This window comes from Eriocheir sinensis, chromosome 26, assembly GCF_024679095.1.
Source record: "Eriocheir sinensis breed Jianghai 21 chromosome 26, ASM2467909v1, whole genome shotgun sequence".
NCBI classification, from domain to species: Eukaryota; Metazoa; Arthropoda; class Malacostraca; order Decapoda; family Varunidae; genus Eriocheir; species Eriocheir sinensis.
In genome coordinates, this window is record NC_066534.1 from 955,670 (window position 1) to 977,766 (window position 22,097).

The following is a 22,097-nucleotide window of genomic DNA, read 5'->3' on the forward strand; positions in this document are numbered from 1 at the left end:
GTGTTGCCATGTAAACACATCGTCCGTATGTATAATATGCCCTTAAGTACAATATGGAGGCTTAATATTGTATTTTCGAGGTGCGGAGTGATTTTCAATAATTACCATGCTTGGTTTCCGTACGTTGTAAAAAAAAAACGGAATGTATGAAATTTCCCTACATCTAAGTAATTGTAAGGAGTTTCCCTACATCTAGGGTATTTTTCAGCCCCCCGTAACTCAAAAACTATACATTTGCGACGCATTTCATGTTTACCACCGCATTCCCCAAAGTCTCAATGGCCCCCTAGCCAATTTTGGTTGCAAGGGATGAGTATGGGCAAACACTAGAATAATACCCTATCTTTAAATAGGTAAGCACACACACACACACCGGGGCAGGTCACTGCCACAGGGGACGGACGTGGCCACCACCACGGGACAACTCACCTCACACACACACACACACACACACACACACACCGGGGCAGGTCACTGCCACAGGGGACGGACGTGGCCACCACCACGGGAAAACTCACCTCACACACACACACACACACACACACACGCACACACCGGGGCAGGTCACTGCCACAGGGGACGGACGTGGCCACCACCACGGGACAACACACACACACACACGGGGGCAGGTCACTGCCACAGGGGACGGACGTGGCCACCACCACGGGACAACACACACACACACACACCGGGGCAGGTCACTGCCACAGGGGACGGACGTGGCCACCACCACGGGACAACACACACACACACACACACCGGGGCAGGTCACTGCCACAGGGGACGGACGTGGCCACCACCACGGGACAACTCACCTCACACACACACACACACACACACACTGGGGCAGGTCACTGCCACTGGGGACGGACGTGGCCACCACCACGTGACGACTCACCTCACACGGGGCTGGTGCAGGGCTGTGTCGCCACACGGGGGTGTGCTGGCCGAGGGTCGTCGTCAGGAGGGGGCGGCAGCATCAGGGCCCCGCTGCTGGGGTGTGTGAGGCACACAGGTTTGTCCTTCCCCGCCCACCGTGTTCCTCTCCTGCTGGAGTGTTTTATGGGGCGGCTAGTCAGGCTGTAGCCTCCCCGTCAGTGGTCGATGCTAGCAGCAGGTGTTTAAGTTTGTCGTTCTGTCACCAGGATGGGCATCAGATCCTGTCGAGTTTCCCTTACTGACTCCTGCAGGATGAAGGCGTGTGTGGCCTGGCAGCAGCAGCCGCCCGTGTGCCGCGCCGAAGGTTTGAGGGACAACCACAACAACACACACACACACACACACACAGTGTTGCCAGACACACGCTGCTGCCCAGCACGGGGTCGCACTACCGCTAGCGGAGTTCTGTTAACTGTTCACATTGCTACACATCGCTACATAATGCACCCTGCACATAAGCCGAACTATAAATACTACACAATACAGAGGACACACACACACACACCACAGAGTTGCCAGCACCTGATCACGCAGTGCCAGGAGTCGCTACCACTAGCAAGATTATGCTAATAACTATTCACATTACATACACACAAATAATGCACAACACAAAAACTATAAATATTACAGAGGAGGAACACAACCAAGTGTTGCCAGACACTCAGCGGAGAGCAACGCCACGACTAGCACAATTATGTTATAGCGTCTTCCATTTAGACTTTAGAGTTAAATTATCTTTGCTCGTGATCTGTAGAGTCCCTTGATAGAGAGAGTCCCGACAAGATTTGGACGCCATTATTGGCCCTGTTTTCGCCGCGCTTTTCAAACGGTAGCACACGCTCTCCTTGGTATTTCTGTTTCCCAGCCACACGTGTCGTCCACTGAGCACACCTGTGTCACACCTTCCTCTAACAGCCATTGTCGCTCCACAATACTACTAGTGAGCACTTGCTATTATTTAACCTTCTGCCTTTCCTGTCTTTAAAACTGTTAACCATTACATTTAAATCTCCAGCCGTATTTGTATCAACTGAGCAACTCGTATTAAATTCATCTCATATTCATCTATAGGTGAGATATATGAGGAAGGGAGGGAGGAAGGGTGAGGTGTGAATTTAATGTAAATGCCTTTTTGTTTTTGTGTAAGAATAACTATACTGAAACATAACATGACTGACTGAAATTAATCAACATCTATTTCTACTTGAAAGTATAGGTATACGGTCCCTGAAAGTCAAGACCAAGATTGCCCAATGCCAATCAAACGTATATATCCTCGTGTGATTACTGCATGTCATGTTCCCTCAGCCTATGTCTATATATACAGCAAGTCAAGTCATAGGCAGGTTTGTGGGAGGAGACACGGCCGAGGCGTGGCCGAGGCGTGACACTGCTTGGAGCCAAACTAGAGAATGTAGAAACAGGGATTTAGAGAAAATGAGGAAAGGCGGACTAATTTAAATCAATCACTTCAACATGCCCTCCCTCACACCCCACACCGCCGTTTGTAGGCATTGGAATTACAGTCACGCAATAGCACAATAAAAAGACATATTTTTTCGTCAGTGGCTTGCCTGAACGCGCTGTGAAAGAAGGCGAGAATGCACATCCAGAGTGCACACACGGCCGTAACTTTAGTCACCCCTGAACTGGCGGGTATTTTTTTTTGGCTCCAAGTGACGTCATCCCGCTGCTCCGAACCCAAAACCGCCTCCTGCGCGTACCGGTCGCAGTTTTGAAGGAGAGTGACTTGACTTGGTATATATAGACTTAGCCCTCAGCAGCTAAGCGAAAGTCACCGCCCGAAGGTCTGGCCGGGTCCCGAGCAACATATCGTTCATCCCGTGAAATACCGGCTTTACACCGCGATGATCTCCACTCGCTGTTTTTTACTCTCTCTCTCTCTCTCTCTCTCTCTCTCTCTCTCTCTCTCTCTCTCTCTCTCTCTCTCTCTCTCTCTCTCTCTCTCTCTCTCTCTGTGTGTGTGTGTGTGTGTGTGTGTGAGAGAGAGAGAGAGAGAGAGAGAGAGAGAGAGAGAGAGAGAGAGAGAGAGAGAGAGAGAGAGAGACTTCCTCCTTTGAGAATAACCTAGTTACCGCTGAATTATGAAAGAGAGAGAGTGAGAGCTCACTTCCCATGACGTCTTCAACGGGCTGCGCATCGGTCGACCTTAACCCTTTAAGTGCTATGGCCGGGCATGGATAGAACCCCGTACTGCGGGAGCCGGGGAGAAGTGAAGACAAAATTCACGCGTTAGCATCTCAGAAGTAGCGGTGTGATTTGGGAGGGAAGGAGGAAGTAATGAATGAAGAGGGCGGGTGTTTTCCCATTGGGGGAGGATTAGCAGAGATAATTATCTTCCTCTTTCTCTATTCCTTCCTTTCTTACTCTCTTCCTGTCTTCCTCTCTTTCTTTCTTTCTTCTTTCCTTTCTTACTTGCTTTCTCTTTCTCCTTTCTTTCTCTTTCATTCTTCCTCTCTCTTTCTCCTTCATTCTTGTTTCTTTCTTTCCCCTTCTCTTTTCTTCCTCTTTCTTGTTTCTTTCTCTATCTTTCTTTCTTCTTTCCTTTTTTACTTGCCTTCTCTTTCTCCTTTTTTTTTTCTCTTTCATTCTTCGATCCTCTCTCTTTTTCCTTCATTCTTGTTTCTTTCTCCTCTTTTCTTCCTTTTTTTCTTTCTCTGTCTTTCTCTTTACTTTCTTTGTTTCTTTCTTTCTTTTTCTCCTTTTTCTCTTTCTTTCATTTTTCTTCTTTTATTTTTCAACCTTTTGCTCTTTCATTTTTACTGTCTTCATTTCTTTCTTTCTTTACCTTTTTTCTTCTCTATTTCTCCTTTATTTATTTATTTATTTCATTTTTTCTTTCTTTATCTTTTTTCCTCTCTTTATTTTGCTTGCTTTCTTTCTTTCTCCCATTCTTCTTCTCTCATTCTTTTTCTCTTTCTCCTTCTTTCTCTCTTTGTTTGTTTTTTCTCTCTTTATTTCTTTATTTCATTCTTGATTTCTCTTTTTCTCTCTCCCCTTTCTTTCTCTTTCATTCTTCTTCTCTCTTTCTTTATTTCCTTATTTCTTTCTTGCTTTGTCTTTTTCACTTTCTTTGTTTTTTCTTTCTTCCTTTCATTCTTCTTCATATACGCAGGATATTTTGAGGAGGGAGGGAGGAGAGGAGGATGGGGATAGATGGGGAAGGAGGAGGAGGAGGAGGAAGAGGAGGAGGGGAGATCGTTATAGAAAGGATCTCTCTCTCTCTCTCTCTCTCTCTCTCTCTCTCTCTCTCTCTCTCTCTCTCTCTCTCTCTCTCTGTGTCTGTCTGTCTCAGTCTCTGTCTCTCTTTGTCTCTGTCTCTCTCTCAGTCTCTGTCTCTCTTTGTCTCTGTCTCTCTCTCAGTCTCTGTCTCTGTCTGTCTCTGTCTCTGTTTGTCTGTCTCTCTCTGTCTCTGTCTGTCGCTCTCTGTCTCTCTGTCTGTCTGTCTCTGTCTCTCAGTCTCTGTCTCTCTCTGTCTGTCTCTCTCTCAGTCGCTGTCTCTCTCTGTCTCTGCCTCTCTCTGTCTCTGTCTGTCTCTCAGAGTCCTAACATCATCATAGCCAGTGACATCTCAAGTAATGGACGGCGGACTCTTTTGATTTTGCGGCGCCCTTGTCATTAAGTCGCGAATTTTGGAAAATCAACCGCTTTGGTGCGAATCGCCATAACTCCCTTATTTCTGGGGCTACAGAGATATTTTTGGTATCAATCGACGGCAAAATGAAAGGGCTATATTTTTTTTAATAAGCGACTGGGCTCAAAAACCGACTCGAAAGGGTAAAAAATAGAATAAATTCGCAAAAAAAGACTGAAAAAAAACTATTTTTGGGTTCCCAACCTTGAAACCCACTATTTTTTTTGAGAATTTCAAAAAACTTATTTAACAAATAATTTAGCCCTGCCAATGTGCTTTACAATATCATGCATAACATTTCCCTACCCCCAGTAGTTTCGTCGCTAGAGCTCGAAACGTAAACCCTTTTGAGAGCGATTTTGACGAACTCCAGACACTCTGCCGTTTTTGTCTACTGTGGCCTTGCTATTGCCTCTACAAGGCTGTAGTATAGCATGTAGCCCCTCCAAGCAATGTAGTTTGACCAGCTCGAAGGATTTTTTGATTGCTCGATTCCAAGTTTGTCGTTGAACCTTCACAATATAGCCTGTTTTTCGGCCCTTTTGCCGCGATTTGAACACGTCCTAGTTTTTTGCTTATAACTTTTTTATTTATTTAGTGCTTTTCAATTTTTTCTGATTATTAATCTGTATTAATAGAGCTTTGATTTGCCGCCAAGCACGCCTTCCTAGCTTCAGTAGTTTTTGCTTGAGCTTGACCAAAAGTCGCGACGAACATTCGCCGAATCTGACTCATTTCACGCGCCGCGACGAAAAACCTTCCTCACGCCACAAAAAAATAATATATCTGCATAAACATTCATATATGAACACTTCAATATGTTGACTATCTTGCATTACAATCATTTTAAGTACATACAAGTACTTAGGCGCCCCTGTCAGCTTCCAGAAATCTGTGCAGAGCGTCACTCATGTTCAGAACATCTGCCTTCCTAGGTTAGCTCCTCTTAAGGTCTTGGCTAACAGGGGCCTTGGAGTCGGCATCCCTGTCCTCAGGATGTTTTACCTTTCTGTCGTCAGGTCCCTCATTGATTATGCTGCCCCTGTTTTGGTACAGTTTAGTGCGGCACAACTTCACCCCTTGGAACTTATTCAAAATGAGGCCATGCGCCTCATTCTGGGGTGCCCCAGAACTGCAAAACTTGAGGTCATGAGGGCAGAACTGAATCTGCCTCGTGTTGTGGACAGAATCTGGGAAATTACTTGTCGCACCGTCAGCCGCCTGCTTCGTGCTGGTGCAGTGCCCCTTCACCAGGCACTGGTAACTCTGCACCGTGACTCCAGGGCTCCTGTTACCTCCTACCTTAGGAAAATTTATCTCATGTTAGCAGAGACTGGTGTGTTAGAAGCGTGCTTAGGCCTAGTTTACTCCCCGGCCCAACCTGCCTGGCCTCCCTATCGTGTCAGTGTAGACGTTGAACAACTACCTTTCCCTAAACGTGATTGGCTTCCCATGTCCTCCAGGATCACTTCATGGTCAAACTGTCCAAGTACCCCCGTGTTCGGGCTGTCCATGTGTACTGTGATGGCTCCGTAGATGGCAGCAGGTCGGGCTGTGGCGTGTTTATCCGGGATTACGCGTCCCCCACCCAGTACACTGACATTGAGGTTACCAGGCGGCTGCCGGGGTACCTGTCCTCGACCCGGGCTGAGCTGTATGCCATCCTTGAGGCTCTCCACACTGTAGCAGCTTTGCACGAAAATGTCTACTTGTTTGTCGATAGCCAGGCTGCATTGCATGAACTTGTGTCCTCCTCCCCTGCCGACTGTGATCTTGTAGCTAAGTGCCTGACTGCCGTCCGTGCCCTTGAGGCCGCAGGTGCCACGGTCCACTTCACCTGGGTGCCCTCTCATGTGGGCATCCAGCTCAATGAGAAGGCAGACTGCCTTGCTCGACGAGCCCTTCAGGATGACACAGTGGACCCTGGCACTGACTATACGCTTAGCTATGTTAAGAATAGACTTAGGCATTATTCACGTGATAGCATTGCTACCCAACTCAGACACTGCTGTGACAATGGCAGCGCCAGCAGCCTCCACTATGTTAGTGTCTCCCAGCGCTGTGTTTACCCCTATGGGCGACACAGTGCCCCTCAGGATGTGGTAGCAATGCGCCTTAGGCTAGGCTATAGGTACTACTGGGAGGTTAGTAACTCCCCTGGTGTCTGCTGCACGCTCTGTGCCAGGCCGAGGGGCCACACACTGCATCACTATGTCATGGAAAGACCACTCATTGCTAAGTTTAAGCCACGGGACTGCCTTGACCTGCCCCAGACAATTTGTTGGCTCCTGAACCATGATGTCCTCCCTGCTATCCTCAAAGAACACCCTCAGTTTGCACCAAGGTGGTGATGCCGTGTGTGGCAGCCTGAACTACTGCCGTGCTATACAAGGCTGTGATCTCTGCAGTATTTTACTTTAAGGACTAGTATTTACTCTATCTCTGTATTCATTCCCATCTAGTGCTTGGGCAATGTTCTCCGTCCCCACATTTTATTGTCTTATTGTCCAGGGGGAGGTATTGCCCCTTCCCTTGTTGTGCTTTCCTTCCTACCATTGTATCTTTTTAATTTCATGGTGCTGCCTACACATGTATTAATAGTTGTATAATCACACTCTGTACTGCCTGGGGGTTGGGATGGCATGTTCCTCCCTTCTCCCTTGTTGTTTACCTGCAACAATAAACTATCAATCAATCAATCAATCAAGATATCTATATAAAAAGCTACTATTTTTATATAATCATTTCACTATATAAATCAACCTATATTAAGCGCCTTATTATACATGTTATTTTTTTTATTTTTTATTTAGTATTCAACCCTATTTCTTCCCATTTATGAATAATATATTGTTACACCACCGGCCCGCACACTACATTCCAAGCACGGGCAGGCAGTGTGCCTCAACCCCAGACCACCACACACGGTCGTGAACAGCCACGAGACACACCGCGTAGCCAACACTCCCAAGGCCGCCCACCAGGAGGGAAGCAAGGCAGGGCAAGGACACGCTTAAAGGGCAGGTTTTCCACTTTACTGAACAGCTCCAACCACGCACCTACAACCACTGGTTTACAAGGCACAGTAACTCCAGGCACTCAGAGAGGGGCACAGACACGGCACTAGGCTCACAGAAGCGGGCAGGGGCACGGAGCTAGCGAGGCACGTCTCTCGTCTCTGGCAGCTTAGACCTCTCTGTTCCCGCGACAGGGCTTGCTTGAGTTGCTTCCTTCTCGCCCGCCGCAATGCACCCCATGCCACCGGCCATCACCCAGCCCTCTGCAACCCAAACTAGCACCCCCCCCACAAATAACACAAATACACCTAAACATACCCCCCTGGTGCCACCGGGAAGAAGCCTTGGGCTAACCATCAGGATCCACTGGGAAGAAGCCTTGGGCCGACCATCAGGATCCACTGGGAAGAAACCTTGGGCCGACCATCAGGATCCACCGGGAAGAAGCCTTGGGCTGACCATCAGGATCCACCAGGAAGAAGCCTTGGGCCGACCATCAGGATCCACAGGGAAGAATCCTTGGGCCGACCATCAGGATCCACTGGGAAGAAGCCTTGGGCCGACCATCAGGCCCCACCGGGAAGAAGCCTTGGGCCAACCATCAGGATCCACCAGAAAGAAGCCTTGGGCTGACCATCAGGATCCACCGGGAAGAAACCTTGGGCCGACCATCAGGATCCACCGGGAAGAAGTCTTGGCCCAACCATCAGGATCCACCAGAAAGAAGCCTTGGGCTGACCATCAGGATCCACCGGGAAGAAGCCTTGGGCCAACCATCAGGATCCACCAGAAAGAAGCCTTGGGCTGACTATCAGGATCCACCGGGAAGAAGCCTTGGGCCAACCATCAGGATCCACCAGGAAGAAGCCTTGGGCCGACCATCAGGATCCACCGGGAAGAAGCCTTGGGCCGACCATCAGGATCCACCGGGAAGAACCCTTGGGCTGACCATCAGGATCCACCGGGAAGAAGCCTTGGGCCGACCATCAGGATCCACCAGGAAGAAGCCTTGGGCTGACCATCAGGATACACTGGGAAGAAGCCTTGGGCCGACCATCAGGATCCACCAGGAAGAAGCCTTGGGCTGACCATCAGGATCCACTGGGAAGAAGCCTTGGGCTGACCATCAGGATCCACCGGGAAGAAGCCTTGGGCCGACCATCAGGATCCACCAGGAAGAAGCCTTGGGCCGACCATCAGGATCCACCGGGAGGAAGCCTTGGGCCGACCATCAGGATCCACCGGGAAGAAGCCTTGGGCTGACCATCAGGATCCACCGGAAAGAAGCCTTGGGCCGACCATCAGGATCCACTGGGAAGAAGCCTTGGGCTGACCATCAGGATCCACTGGGAAGAACCTTTGGGCCGACCATCAGGATCCACCGGGAAGAAGCCTTGGGCTGACCATCAGGATCCACCGGGAAGAAGCCTTGGGCCGACCATCAGGATCCACCGGGAAGAAGCCTTGGGCTGACCATCAGGATCCACTGGGAAGAAGCCTTGGGCTGACCATCAGGATCCACCGGAAAGAAGCCTTGGGCCGACCATCAGGATCCACTGGGAAGAAGCCTTGGGCCGACCATCAGGATCCACCGGAAAGAAGCCTTAGGCCGACCATCAGGATCCACTGGGAAGAAGCCTTGGGCCGACCATCAGGATCCACTGGGAAGAAGCCTTGGGCCGACCATCAGGATCCACCGGAAAGAAGCCTTAGGCCGACCATCAGGATCCACTGGGAAGAAGCCTTGGGCCGACCATCAGGATCCACTGGGAAGAAGCCTTGGGCCGACCATCAGGATCCACCGGGAAGAAGCCTTGGGCCGACCATCAGGATCCACTGGGATGAAGCCTTGGGCCGACCATCAGGATCCACCGGGAAGAAGCCTTGGGCTGACCATCAGGATCCACGGGGAAGAAGCCTTGGGCCGACCATCAGGATCCACCGGGAAGAAGCCTTGGGCTGACCATCAGGATCCACTGGGAAGAAGCCTTGGGCCGACCATCAGGATCCACTGGGAAGAAGCCTTGGGCCGACCATCAGGATCTACTGGGAAGAAGCCTACCAGCGCAAAACAAAACAAGAGAGAGGGAAGGCAATGGTGGTGTGTCCTTGTCAGCACCTGTGCAACAAGATCTCCATAACTTGCTTCAGATGCTGTTGCTGTATTTCTCTAATTTCATTTATATGCTGATCCTGAAGGTCCTTAATGTCAGCCGTATGTTGTTCCTGCAGTGCCACGAGTTCTCTGAGGTGTTCTTCCTTCTCCTGCAGCAAGTGTTGATGAATCTCGTCTTTTTGTCTCCTGAGTATTTCCATTTCTGCCTTCACTGGAACCTTCTCTCTTTCTCTCCGGAGTTCTTGCTTCTCTCCCTCCATGGACCTGGGCTGTTCAACAAATATGTAACTTTTATTTTTTATTTTTTTTACAGCAAAGGAGACAGCACAAGGGCACACAAAAAAAGGAAACAATAAAAAAAAGCCCGCTACTCGCTGCTCCTGTAAAAAAATCCGAAGAGGTGGCTGAAAGAGCCACCAATAAATATATCAATATCAATATCAATGGACCCTGGGCTGTTCAACAAATATGTAACTACTCAATTTATCAATGTACAACAAGAAGAGGCCAATAAATATACAGGTAACTCTCGATTCACGCGAGTTTGGTTTACGCATTTTCTAAATAACGCGTGGTCCAAAATCCAAATAAATGTTTAATTTACTCGTTTTTTTCACTTCTACGTGATATTTTATGGAGTGTCCACCAGATGTCTCACGCAACTGGACTCACACGGCCACACAGCTGACCGTGCTGAGCTCAGTTCTTCCCGCGCGCCACTTGAACAACAATACAGTACTCACGCTACTCAACAACAACAACAACACCCTCGCTGCTGTGCTACCACGAGGGGAAGGGCAGCCAGAGGAGGAACCACGAGAGGGAGAGGAGTCAGAGTGATACAGTAGGCAATAAAGGTACAAACCTACCTCTTGTTGGATTTACTACATTGTTTTGGATTTATGCCACCTCCTGAAGGACACAATACTCGCGTAAATCCAGTTACCTGTATATCAATATCAATATCTCTGAGGGAGCCGAACCCCACGAGGAGCTCACCTGACTCATGAACTCGGTAAAAGCAGCGGTGTGATCATTTTGTGACGATATTAGCATCTCCAATAGCTTCCCTTGCTGCTGGGTGAAGGTTTCTGTGTAAGGTGACGCCTCCGCAGCTCTTCTTCTCTTGGACCGGGGACGGGTCATGGAGGGACTTGATGGTGATGGGGAATGAACGGGCGTGTGACTGATGCTGGGAGACGCCGCAGGGCTAGGGGGCGAACACACTACCGCCTCGGAGACACCGGCTGGAGATGACTGGTGGGCCTCAATTCCTGGGGTGTTGCGGTAAAAAAAAAAAAAAAAATAATAATAATAATAATAATAATAATAATAATAATAATAATAATAATGATAATTAATAAATGAATAAGTAAATAAATAAATAAATGAATAAATAAATGAATAAGTAAATAAATAAATAAATAAATAAATAAATGAGGGTCAACTTCTGTAAGATTCTAATTACATATTGCATAAAAGGGCAGGTGGCTTATTGCTACTACTACTACTACTACTACTACTACTACTACTACTACTACTACTACTACTACTACTAGAAATAATAATAATAATAATAATAATAATAATAATAATAATAATAATAATAATAATAATAATAATAATAATAATAATAATAATAGTAATAATAATACTTCTATGACTACTACTACTACTACTACAATAACTACTACTACTACTACTCCTACTACTACTACTACTACTATAACTACTACTACTACTATTACTACTACTATAACTACTATTAATACTACTACTTCTACTACTACAATATTATTTCTCTTTTTTTTTCTATCTAAAAAAAAAAAAATCACCTATGAATGCCACCCCCCAAAAAGAAGAGAGGTCAAAAATCATTGGACAATTTATAGTCTGAAAGGAGTCTTGCTAACTACTCCCCCTTTGAATGAATGCAAGTTATAGGTGAACCGTATTTAGCGGCATATAACATTCACCTTTTTCAATTAACCCGGTGGTGGTGGTAGCAGCGGGGATCATGTTTCTTAATGGTCCCCCCAAGCGAGAAAAATGAGAAAAAATCACCCTCACACAAACCATTTCATAATATATATCAAAGCATTTGTGATCAGATTATGTATCATCTATTTTGGGGGGTTTATATCATGGCACAAATTTGGCCCGTCGCTGCTACACGGTAAAGCCACAAATTTGGCCCGTCGCTGCTATACGGTAAAGCCACAAATTTGGCCCGTCGCTGCTACACGGTAAAGCCACAAATTTGGCCCGTCGCTGCTACATGGTAGAGCCACAAATTTGGCCCATCGCTGCTATACGGTAAAGCCACAAATTTGGCCCGTCGCTGCTACACGGTAAAGCCACAAATTTGTCCTGTCGTTGCTACACGGTAAAGCCACAAATTTGGCCCGTTGTTGCTACACGGTAAAGCCACAAATTTGGCCCGTCGTTGCTACCGGGTTAAATGGAAAACACTTGTCTCCTACATATGACGTACCAACAGGGAAACACTTCTCCACAGCCTCAGGTGCTACGGCCGGACCCCCTGCCAGTATGTCATCCATGGCACTGAAATATGGCCACATCCTCGGAGCACCCCTCAACCCACCCTGGCTGGCCTTGTACTTGATAATCTTGTACCTGGAAGCAAAGAAAAGTTGGAAAGTTTTGTTTAGTCGGGGCAACATCTGTGGTCATATGCCAGAGAGAGACAGAAGGGGAAGGAATTATAGGAGAAGGAAAAAGTTGGAAAGTTTGGTTTAGTGGCGCAATATCTGTGGTCATATTATGCCGGAGAGAGACAGAAGGGGAAGGAATTATAGGAGAAGGAAAAAGTTGGAAAGTTTTGTTAAGTGGGCGCAACATCTGTGGTCATATGCCGGAGAGAGACAGAAGGGGAAGGAATTATAGGAGAAGGAAAAAGTTGGAAAGTTTGGTTTAGTGGACGCAACATCTGTGGTCATATGCCGGAGAGAGACAGAAGGGGAAGGAATTATAGGAGAAGGGAAAAAGTTGGAAAGTTTGGTTTAGTCGGGGCAACATCTGTGGTCATATGCCGGAGAGAGACAGAAGGGGAAGGAATTATAGGAGAAGGGAACAGTTGGAAAGTTTGGTTTAGTGGACGCAACATCTGTGGTCATATGCCGGAGAGAGACAGGAGGGGAAGGAATTATAGGAGAAGGGAAAAAGTTGAAAAGTTTTGTTTAGTGGGCGCAACATCTGTGGTCATATGCTGGAGAGAGACAGAAGGGAAAGGAATTATAGGAGAAGGGAACAGTTGGAAAGTTTGGTTTAGTGGACACAACATCTGTGGTCATAATTATGCCGGAGAGAGACAGAAGGGGAAGAAATTATAGGATAAGGCAATAGATCCCAGGAGACGGGACACAACCCCCGATTAATAGCTGGTACCCATTCACTGCTGGGTGGACAGGGGCGTAGGGTATCGGAAAAGCCGCCCATTTTTTCCACTCCGCCCGGGAATCAAACCTGGGCTCTCTCGGTTGTGAGCCGAGTGTGCTAACCACTGCACCACGAAGCCCACTGTAGCAAAGAGAATCATTATATGAAGCCAATATAAGTAAGAATTACAGATATGAATGGTGAGGTGACTTTAGTGACGTTGAATGTCTGAATGACAATCAAGTAACTGAGATACAATGTGTAATTATATTTGGTAAAAGCCTGTCTGACATTATACTACGTTAACAATGTACTATCCATAGGGTAGGCGGTGGCTGAGTGGTAGATTGCTGGGCCCACATTTACCGCGTGATGGACGACGTGGGTTCGAATCCCCACGCTACCACCTGGGATTTTTCAGTCACCGTCGAGTGGCTTAAAACTACCCACATGCTGTCCTGAAGACCACCCATCAACCTGGACTCTAGAGGAAACCGTCCAAGTGAATGAATCAAGAAGGAGTTCCGGTGGGCAGCATGAGCCAAGAGAAGATGGCGCCACTATAAACACTTGCCTGCGCTATGACGGGCTGGGGCCGACTACCATCCAGGCCCCTCAAGCAAGCCTACTGGCGCTATAGGCGTACATGTAATAAAAAAAAAGTATCCATAACTACTTGCTTAAGAGAGACCATAACTTTATATCACAGCTAATCCTCCGTGGTCTAGTGGTCAACGCGCCTGCCTACTACTCCGTGGGCCTGGGTTTGAATCCTGGCCCGGGCAGTCGGCGTGCAGGTCATCCAGCTGTTCATCCTCCCTCTGGGGCTGGTGGATAAATGGGTACCTGGGGAAACCTGGGGAAGGTAAACTGTGGTAACCTGGATGTCACGCTGGTCCTGTGTCCCGGGTAATGGGCTCCCTCCACCATAGGCTCAAAGGCCAATGTTACGGAGATGAGCACCGAGGCCATGTGCTGCTACAGTGTATGCCCCAAACTTTACCTTTACTTTAGTCTTGGTCAAGACTTTTTTTTTCTTTTTTTTTGTCGGTAGGCTCTCTTGAGGGGCCTGGATGGTGTTCGGCCCCAGCCCGTCATGGCGCAGGCAAGTGTTTATAGTGGCGCCATCTTCTCTTGGCTCATGCTGCCCCCCGGAACTCCTTCTTGATTCACTTGGACGGTTTCCTCTAGAGTCCGGGTTGATGGGTGGTCTTCAGGACAGCATGTGGGTAGTTTTAAGCCACTCGGCGGTGACTGAAAAATCCCAGGTGGTAGCGTGGGGATTCGAACCCGCGTCGTCCATCATACGGTGAATATGGGCCCAGCACGCTACCACTCAGCCACCGCCTACCCTATAACACTGCACTGTATATATAATTCTTTACCTTCTCTTCAATCCCCGCATTTTCTGGTCACATGCTGCCCCATCCACAGCATAGCCTTTCGCCTGTAGCTCTTTAGAGATATCCCACCAAACTTGATATTTTCTTTTGGAGCTGTCTGAGAAGCCTCGCTGGTGGAGCCTGTAAGTTTCCATCAGCAGCAATATTGCTTCATGCGACCAACCTGTTGACAAAAGTTTGAGTTAACCCGGTGGTGGTGGTAGCAGCGGGGATTATGTTTCTTAATGGTCCCTCCAAGCGAGAAAAATGATAAGGTAAGGTGCGGGGCTAGGCTAACCCCGCAGCCGCCACTACCCCATCGGCCAGTTTTACGTGGAAGTACTATAGCAGCGATCGCCGCCATTGGTTACGATCAAAACAAAAAAAAATGACTGTGAAAGGGGCCCATATAGTCATTATAGATATAGTTAATTTATTTACAATTTTTACATTATATTATACACTTGTAGCGTAAAATTAGCGTGTCCTGTCACATATGCACTGATTCATTGTTACGTATTTCTTATTATTTTGTGTCACTATAACGAACTAAACTTTGCAATACTTACACTCATAGCGTAATAATTATGTGTGTCTTTTCACGTTACACTACGTATTTCTTATTATCTATTGTCGTGTCTATCACATTAACGCAACAACTATAATTTTCAGTACAATATTTACACACCTGTGACGCTTTGTATCTTCCTTTCGTTTCTCTTTTCTTCTTTTTCACTTACACTTTTCAGTATTGCGTCACTTTGTTAAGCACTTCATCCTGAGTTGAGTTGCCGGTGGTCGGGAGTCTTGCCTTTATAACGGCACTCCCTCATGTAACTTTTTCTGGGTCTGTCTTTCTCGGTCTGGGTCTTTTGAGTTTCCAAATTTCTTTACATCTCCTCTTCCTTTCTTTTCTTTTCTCTTTTTTGCCAAAATTTATATAGTTTGAATGGCATGCTCCGATCCCTTCTCCTTTGTTGTTTACTTGCAATAATAAACAATCAATCAATCAGGTAAAATGTATTAGAAAACCATTGCATATTAATCTTGTCACTCATTCACAGTCAGATTTTGCGCTTTTTGTATTGCTAAGGATATGTAATTGAATTATAAGCAGATGTTGAGTTGGCAAAGAGTATATATACCTCGAGATCAAGGCCTTATTTATTTATTATTTTTTTATCACTTGTCCCCTACCATTGTATCTTTCTAGTTTCCTGGTGCTACCTCCACATGTATCCTTAATTGTATAATGTACTGCCTGGTCAAGGAGTGAGGATATAAGTGAACAGTGAAGCGCGCCGAGTGTCATGGCGTCCCCCAGTGGTCGCCGTGAGGGTGAGGAGACGGGCAAGGCCGAGGCTGACGTGGGTGAGGTGAAGCCGGGCCAGATGGAATTGTTCGCTGCCATGCTGGCCAGTCTGAGGCAGGAATTGGATCAGAGAACAAAGAGGGCAGAACAGAGGGCAGACGAGAGGGCACGCGAGCAGGGTCAGAGGGCAGAAGAGAGGGCACGCGAGCAGGCTCAGAGGGCAGACGAGCAGGCTCGCCATCTTGCCGAGGTCCTCCAGAGCTGTTTCTCGTCGCTGAAGGTGGAAACCCAGCAGTACACCGACCAGGGCTGCGACAGCGCGAGGAGTGAACGGCTGGAGGAGGTGCGGACCCAGGAAGGCGAGGTCCGAGGCCTGAGGGAGGCGGAGAGGCAGCTGCGAGAGGTGGCACCGTCGCACGTGGAGGAAGAAGGCTCAGTTCTGGCAGGAAGCGCCGGGGCGGCGGTCCTGCAGGGGCCTATCTGGGGCCCCTGGCAAGGACTCCTGGAGCCTGGTAGCGTCGTGGCGGAACCAGGAGCTTCAGCAGGAGGTTGGGAGCCCTGTCTCGTTGCCTCCCTCGCCCCCTCCCTCTCCTCCATGCCAGCCGGCTCGCAGGTCACGTAGTCCGCTCTCCCATGGCAGCAGCGAGAGGTGGCAACGTGGTGCGGAGAGGAACAAGAAGCGTCACGTGGGCTGGAGGCGGGTGCACGGGTGGCGGACTGGCGGGGCTTCGCGTGGGACCCCTGGCAAGGGCCCCTGAAGCCTGGTGGCGTCGTGGCGGAGCCGGTGGAGGCTGCAGGAGGCTGGGGAGCCGTTGAAGCCGCTCCCTTGGGTCCAGCTGGTGCTGGAGTCGGACCCATTAACCCTGCCTCGTTGCCTCTCTCACCGCCTCCCTCTCCGCCATGCTGCCGGCTTGCAGCCCACGTGATCCGCCCGCTCCCCGCTGTGGCCCCTCGGCCTCCCGGCGCTCAGGGAGGCTTAAGCCAGCGGAACACGACGGGAAGTTGGCATGGGAGGCCCAGTTCAAGATGCCAGCTGCTGCCCAGGGCTGGGGCGAGGATGAGAAGGCGCTGCAGCTGACAACAGCGCTACGGGGCTCAGTGGACGGGCCCGGCCGCTTGGTGGGGAGCGCCGAGAGGACCTTGGGGCGGCCTAACATGCCGGCCGCTACGCGACTCCGAGACGCGTCACGGGGCACTGCGTGCAGTCTGAGGGCCCAGTGGAGGCTCGTATCGGCGTAGGCAGCGCTGTGGAGCGCCGGCCGATGGACGTCGCCGATCGAGACGAGCCGTGCGTGCTGGGCCTCGACTACCTGACGCAGGGCGAGGCCTGTGCCGACCTTGGACGGGAGCTGGAGAGGCTGCGCGGACAGGCGCCTTTGCTCCCGAAGGTCGGCTGTGCAGAGGTAGTCGCGGCGGAGCGACTGCACCTTGCCCCGGGGACGGAGGCCAGGAAGGTCCTGTGTTGCGGGTCGGACGCGATGCCAGCGGAAGACGCGGTGGAGTCCACGGAGGGCCTGCAGCTGCCTGGTGGTGTGGCAGCCGGACGGAGTCTCGAAGGAGCGGGGGAGGAGTCAGTCACGGTGCTGGTGGCTAACTCCTCCGACGAGGCTCGGGAAGTACCCGCTGGTGCCAAGCTGGGCACCTGTGAGGAGGTGGAGCGCCCAGAGGAGACGTCGGGCAGCGAAGAGTCGGCCGCTGTGGGGCCGTTGCCCGACTTCCTGGAGGATCTGGCGCACCGGAGCGCCGCTAACCTGACGGAGGCGCAGACGGAGAAAATGCGCCACACCCTGGCCCAGTACGCGGACGTGTTCAGCAGGGGTGACTTGGATCTGGGCCGCACGGGGTTGGTGAAGCATGGCATCAACACGGGAAATAGTGTGCCCACCAGGAGCCCGCCCCGACGTGTCGTGCCGGTCAGGCGAGAGGAACTGCAGCGCGCCGTCAACGAGCTGGCGGCGCAGGGGGTGATGGAGCGGACAGACAGTCCATGGCCCTCAGCAGTCGTCCTGGATATGAAGAAGGACGGCACACAGCGCTTCTGTGCGGACTGCCGGGCGCTGAGGGACGAGACTGGCGAGGACTCTCACCCCCTGCCGTGGACCGATGACGCGCTGACGAGGGCCTTGGAGTTCGGGGCCTTGACGATGACCAGCGGCCTAGCGGCGGCCGCCCCGCCCTGCCATGACCTCCGGGGCCGGATGGCGAAGGTGAAGATGAAGGCAGCGTCGATGAAGGCGAGCCCGGAGGGTCTCCGTGGCTCGTGCGGGGGCTGTGGCAAGAGGGGGCATAGGTGCAGTCGGTGCCTGGGGGAGCGAAGGACGCGTTCCCTCGACCGGCTGAGCCCCGACGCCCTCCAGCCGCGCTGTAAGGACTGTGGCCAGTCAGGCCACCGCTTGAGTGCCTGTCCCAGGTCCAGGGACGCGGCGCGGGCGGGAAGCGCGGACGGGCTGGAGAAGGGAGTCGACTTCCAGCCGTCTCCCGCCCTCGGGCCCCGCCTTGAGTAAGCTGCCGCCGCCCGACCAGCGTGTTGCCAGTGGGAGGCTTAGCGGTTGTAGCCACGACGCGTGACAGTGGACACCGGGGGCTGAGGAGTGCTCGGCATGGCCTGACCCAGGGTAGTGTGTGCTGCTGGAGGGGCCAGTGGAGGCTCGTATCGGGGTAGGCAGCGCTGTGGAGCGCCGGCCGATGGACGTCGCCGATCGAGACGAGCCGTGCTTGCTGGGCCTCGACTACCTGACGCAGGCCAGTAAGACTCGTGGTGGCCTCGGACGGGAGCTGGAGAGGGTGACCGGAGTGGTGCCCTTTGCTTCCAGGAGGTTTTCGAGCATGGCTGCGTGGGGAGGTAGTCACGGCTGAGCGAGGGCACCTTGCCCCGAGGGTGGAGGCCAGGAGCCGGTGTCGACTGTCCCGAGCGTCACGTGGAGCGGATGGCGTGGAAGAGCCCACTGAGGACTGACGGCTGGTCGACGGCGTGGCTGACAGGTGGAGCCCCTTGGGGGCGCGAGAAGATACTGTGGAGGATAGACTGATTTATGTGTACGGCATGTATTTTTCTGTATTCAATGTTCGGCCGGGAGCTCAGGCTACCGGTGGATTTGGCCACGGGGCGGCCTCCCGACCTGAGCTTGCCCACCGTCACCTCTAGCCTCGCAGCGGCATTGCAGGAAAGCCTGGCTGAGGTGCACCGACGCGTACGGGGCAAGCTCAAGGTGGCAGGCCAGGCCATGAAATGAAGGAGACATACGACCGGCGCAAGAGGGACGTGAGCCCCAGCAGCGGCGAAGGGGACGTGTCAGAGGTCGACCACGGGGCGAACGAGAATATGGGCGGTGCGAGCGAAGCGGCAGATGTCAGTGACGACCCTGAGCAAGTAGTTGGGGCCGACGACGCGGCTCTGGGTGCCACCGCCTGCCTGCCGCCGCCCGCATCCCAGCGGCGCCCTCAGCGAGAGAGGCGACGGCCGGGATGGTTAAGAGACTTTAGTGATGTCCCAGGGGACTGATTAGTTTGATTAATTTCATGTTTTGTTTGTTGAATGTTGGGGCAGCCGGGTCGACTGCCTTCTGAAGGGGGAGATAGTGTTACGAATGTGCTGTATGTGAATGATTGTATGTGTAATGTGATGAAATTGTAGCATGATGCAATGTTAGCTCAGCATGGTGCAACTCTACTTGTTGGGACAAGAGAGACAGAGGGGGGCCCGGGGCCGCCGGGCAGGAAGTGCTGAGTCGAGGCAGTGTTGCCACGCGTAGGGGAAATCCCCTACAGTAGGGGATTTTCGGTCTTTGTAGGGAGTAGGGGATATCTACGGGGAAAATCGCCTCATCGTAGGGGAATGTAGGGGAAAATTTAAAAATTTCAGTTGTCAATCAATTTCATACACGAAATCAAAATGAGAGAGAGAGAAAATGACGAGTCTGATACGTGTCTGTCCTTGGTAGACACGTCGGGAGTTTTTTTTTTTTTTCATTTTTGTTTTCTCAGTAATAACACTAATAATAGTGTATTTAATGCAGGGAGAGAATAACTCGTTATTAACGAAGTTAAAGGAAGTTATGCCAGATTTATTTGTCATGAAATGTTTTTGCCACACATTCCACTTAGTTGCAGGACATGCATGTGAAGAGCTCTCAAAAACTGCAGAGCAGCTAATCCAAGACATTTATAATTATTTCAAATTATCACCAAACCGGAAAGAGAGTTATGAAGAATTCCAACACTTCGTGGAGTGTGAACCTCATAAGCTATTGAAGCCATGTCAAACAAGGTGGTTGTCAATCTCTCAGTGTGTTAACCGGGTACTTGAACAGTGGTCAGCACTTGACTTGTATTTTACAGGAGAGGCTATTGGAGTGAAAAATATGCAAGCTGACAGAATACTTCAGGCTATAAAATCTCCATATATCCAAGCCACTCTTGAATTTACCAGCTTTGTTCTCGGGGATCTGGTTGGCTTAAATAAGCTTTTTCAGTCAAATAGCTTCAAACTGCACATGCTACTGCCAGAAACTGAAAGAGTCCTTAAAATGTTTGGCTCAAGTTACATGAAAAGGGAGAGCATTAGTTTCAAGATTTCGAGTTTTAAGGATGAATCAAATTGGTTGCAGTTGGATAAAGTCTATCCTGGGATACTTGCAAGCGAAACCCTGCCAAAATTGAAGCCACACGAAAGAGAGAGCTTTCTTTCACGGTGTAGAAATTGGTACAAAACTGCATGCTGTCAAATTCTTAAAAGGATTGATCTAGTGGATCCAGTTTTTGCGGCACTCAAAGACGTTAACCATGAATACATTTTGAAGGATAAAGCTGAAGTGAACTCAGCAGCAGTCTTGTTTCGGAGGCTACCACGTCTTCTTCCTGATGCTAATGTACAAATCATTGATCGACAATGGAGGTCAATCTTAGTTGATGAAGAGGTTAAGAAAGGCGGATGGGAAAGTAAGAGCATTGAGGAGTTTTGGAAAGAAATGAGAAAAGTAGCTTCATATGAACAACTATCAACCTTCATGCTGAGAGTAACAGCATTACCCCAAAGTACAGCAGAAGTTGAAAGAACATTCTCGAAACTTAACAACAACAAATCAAAACTTAGAAATAAGTTATCGACTAAGACACTGGAATCAATAATTAAAACATGCGAGAGATTTCCATCAAATTTTGCCCTGACCCCTTCTCTGTGTAAGCTGTATTCAAGTGCAAGAACAAGATACTTCTCAAAATACTCAGATAAAGATGAAAATGCTATGTTCGTTGAAGCACAAGAATCTTCATAATCATCATCAACCTGCTAAGCATGTAAGTAAACATTTTTTTTTTCCATGTGTAGTCTTTATTTCACTATATTATTACGATTTGTGAGCGTAGGGGAATATAAGGGAAAATAACCTTGGCTGTAGGGAAAATTAGTCGTGGTAGCGTGGCAACACTGAGTCGAGGTCTGACCTCGACTTTTTACCGTTTTGGGAACAAATTTGATACTTTTTGGCTGTCCTAGGACAGCATTTTTTTTTTTACAAGCTTGGCCAGCCAAAAAAAAAAAAAAATATATATATATATATATATATATATATATATATATATATATATATATATATATATATATGTGTGTGTGTGTGTGTGTGTGTGTGTGTATATATATATATATATATATATATATATATATATATATATATATATATATATATATATATATATATATATATATATATATATATATATATATATATATATGTGTGTGTGTGTGTGTGTGTGTGTGTGTGTTTTACAAGATTGGCCAGCCAAAATAATTAAAAGTATCTACCATTGAAAAATGAAATGTCTACATAGATTTACTGCATCATACTGGTGTTCCTGCAAATGTTCCTATTTTCTTATATATGATGGATAGATAGGCTGGTAATTACCACACAGTGCTTGAATCTTAAGTGTCTTCATTATATTTCAATATATATTCTATACAATTCTAGTGAAGTTGAAAGATTTAAGTTGAATATATTGTTTCTCATATTTTTTTACTCTCTATATATAAAGATTCCATGTATATTTTGAATAGAATCATGACTGTATTACTTCTAGTGATAGCTATATTTACATACAGCGCATGATATCTTATTGATATTCCAGTGATTAACTTGCAGGCTGTGATGTTGTATATTTCATAGCAGTGATATTATGATATGTCTACATAGATGTACTGCATCATACTGTGTCATACATAGTCAAAGAGCAGGTGTTCCTACAAATGTTCCTAATTTAAACTTAAGAGTTACAGGGAAGA

At 48.9% G+C, this 22,097-nt stretch overlaps 2 protein-coding genes across 4 annotated transcripts in view; both read right to left on the minus strand.

The window, feature by feature from the left end:
- The window catches only part of LOC127003879 (histone-lysine N-methyltransferase SETD1B-like), a 45,615-nt gene extending 44,189 nt beyond the window's left edge, over nt 1-1,426 (minus strand). Inside the window, exon 1 of the mRNA XM_050870985.1 lies at nt 899-1,426. The gene's annotated coding sequence lies outside the window, so the exon portion shown is untranslated. The remainder of the gene's footprint in view (nt 1-898) is intronic.
- Nucleotides 1-22,097, minus strand: part of LOC127003667 (uncharacterized) — an 84,197-nt gene that overhangs the window by 55,733 nt on the left and 6,367 nt on the right. The window contains exons 2-5 of one of the 3 annotated variants that reach the window (XM_050870585.1): nt 14,512-14,692; nt 12,222-12,364; nt 10,727-11,001; nt 7,615-9,996 (exon numbers count right to left, since the gene is read on the minus strand). The gene's annotated coding sequence lies outside the window, so the exon portion shown is untranslated. Of the gene's footprint in view, nt 1-7,614; nt 9,997-10,673; nt 11,002-12,221; nt 13,268-14,511; nt 14,693-22,097 lie in introns of those variants that run through there. The other 2 variants (XM_050870584.1, XM_050870586.1) reach the window with 2 other exon arrangements.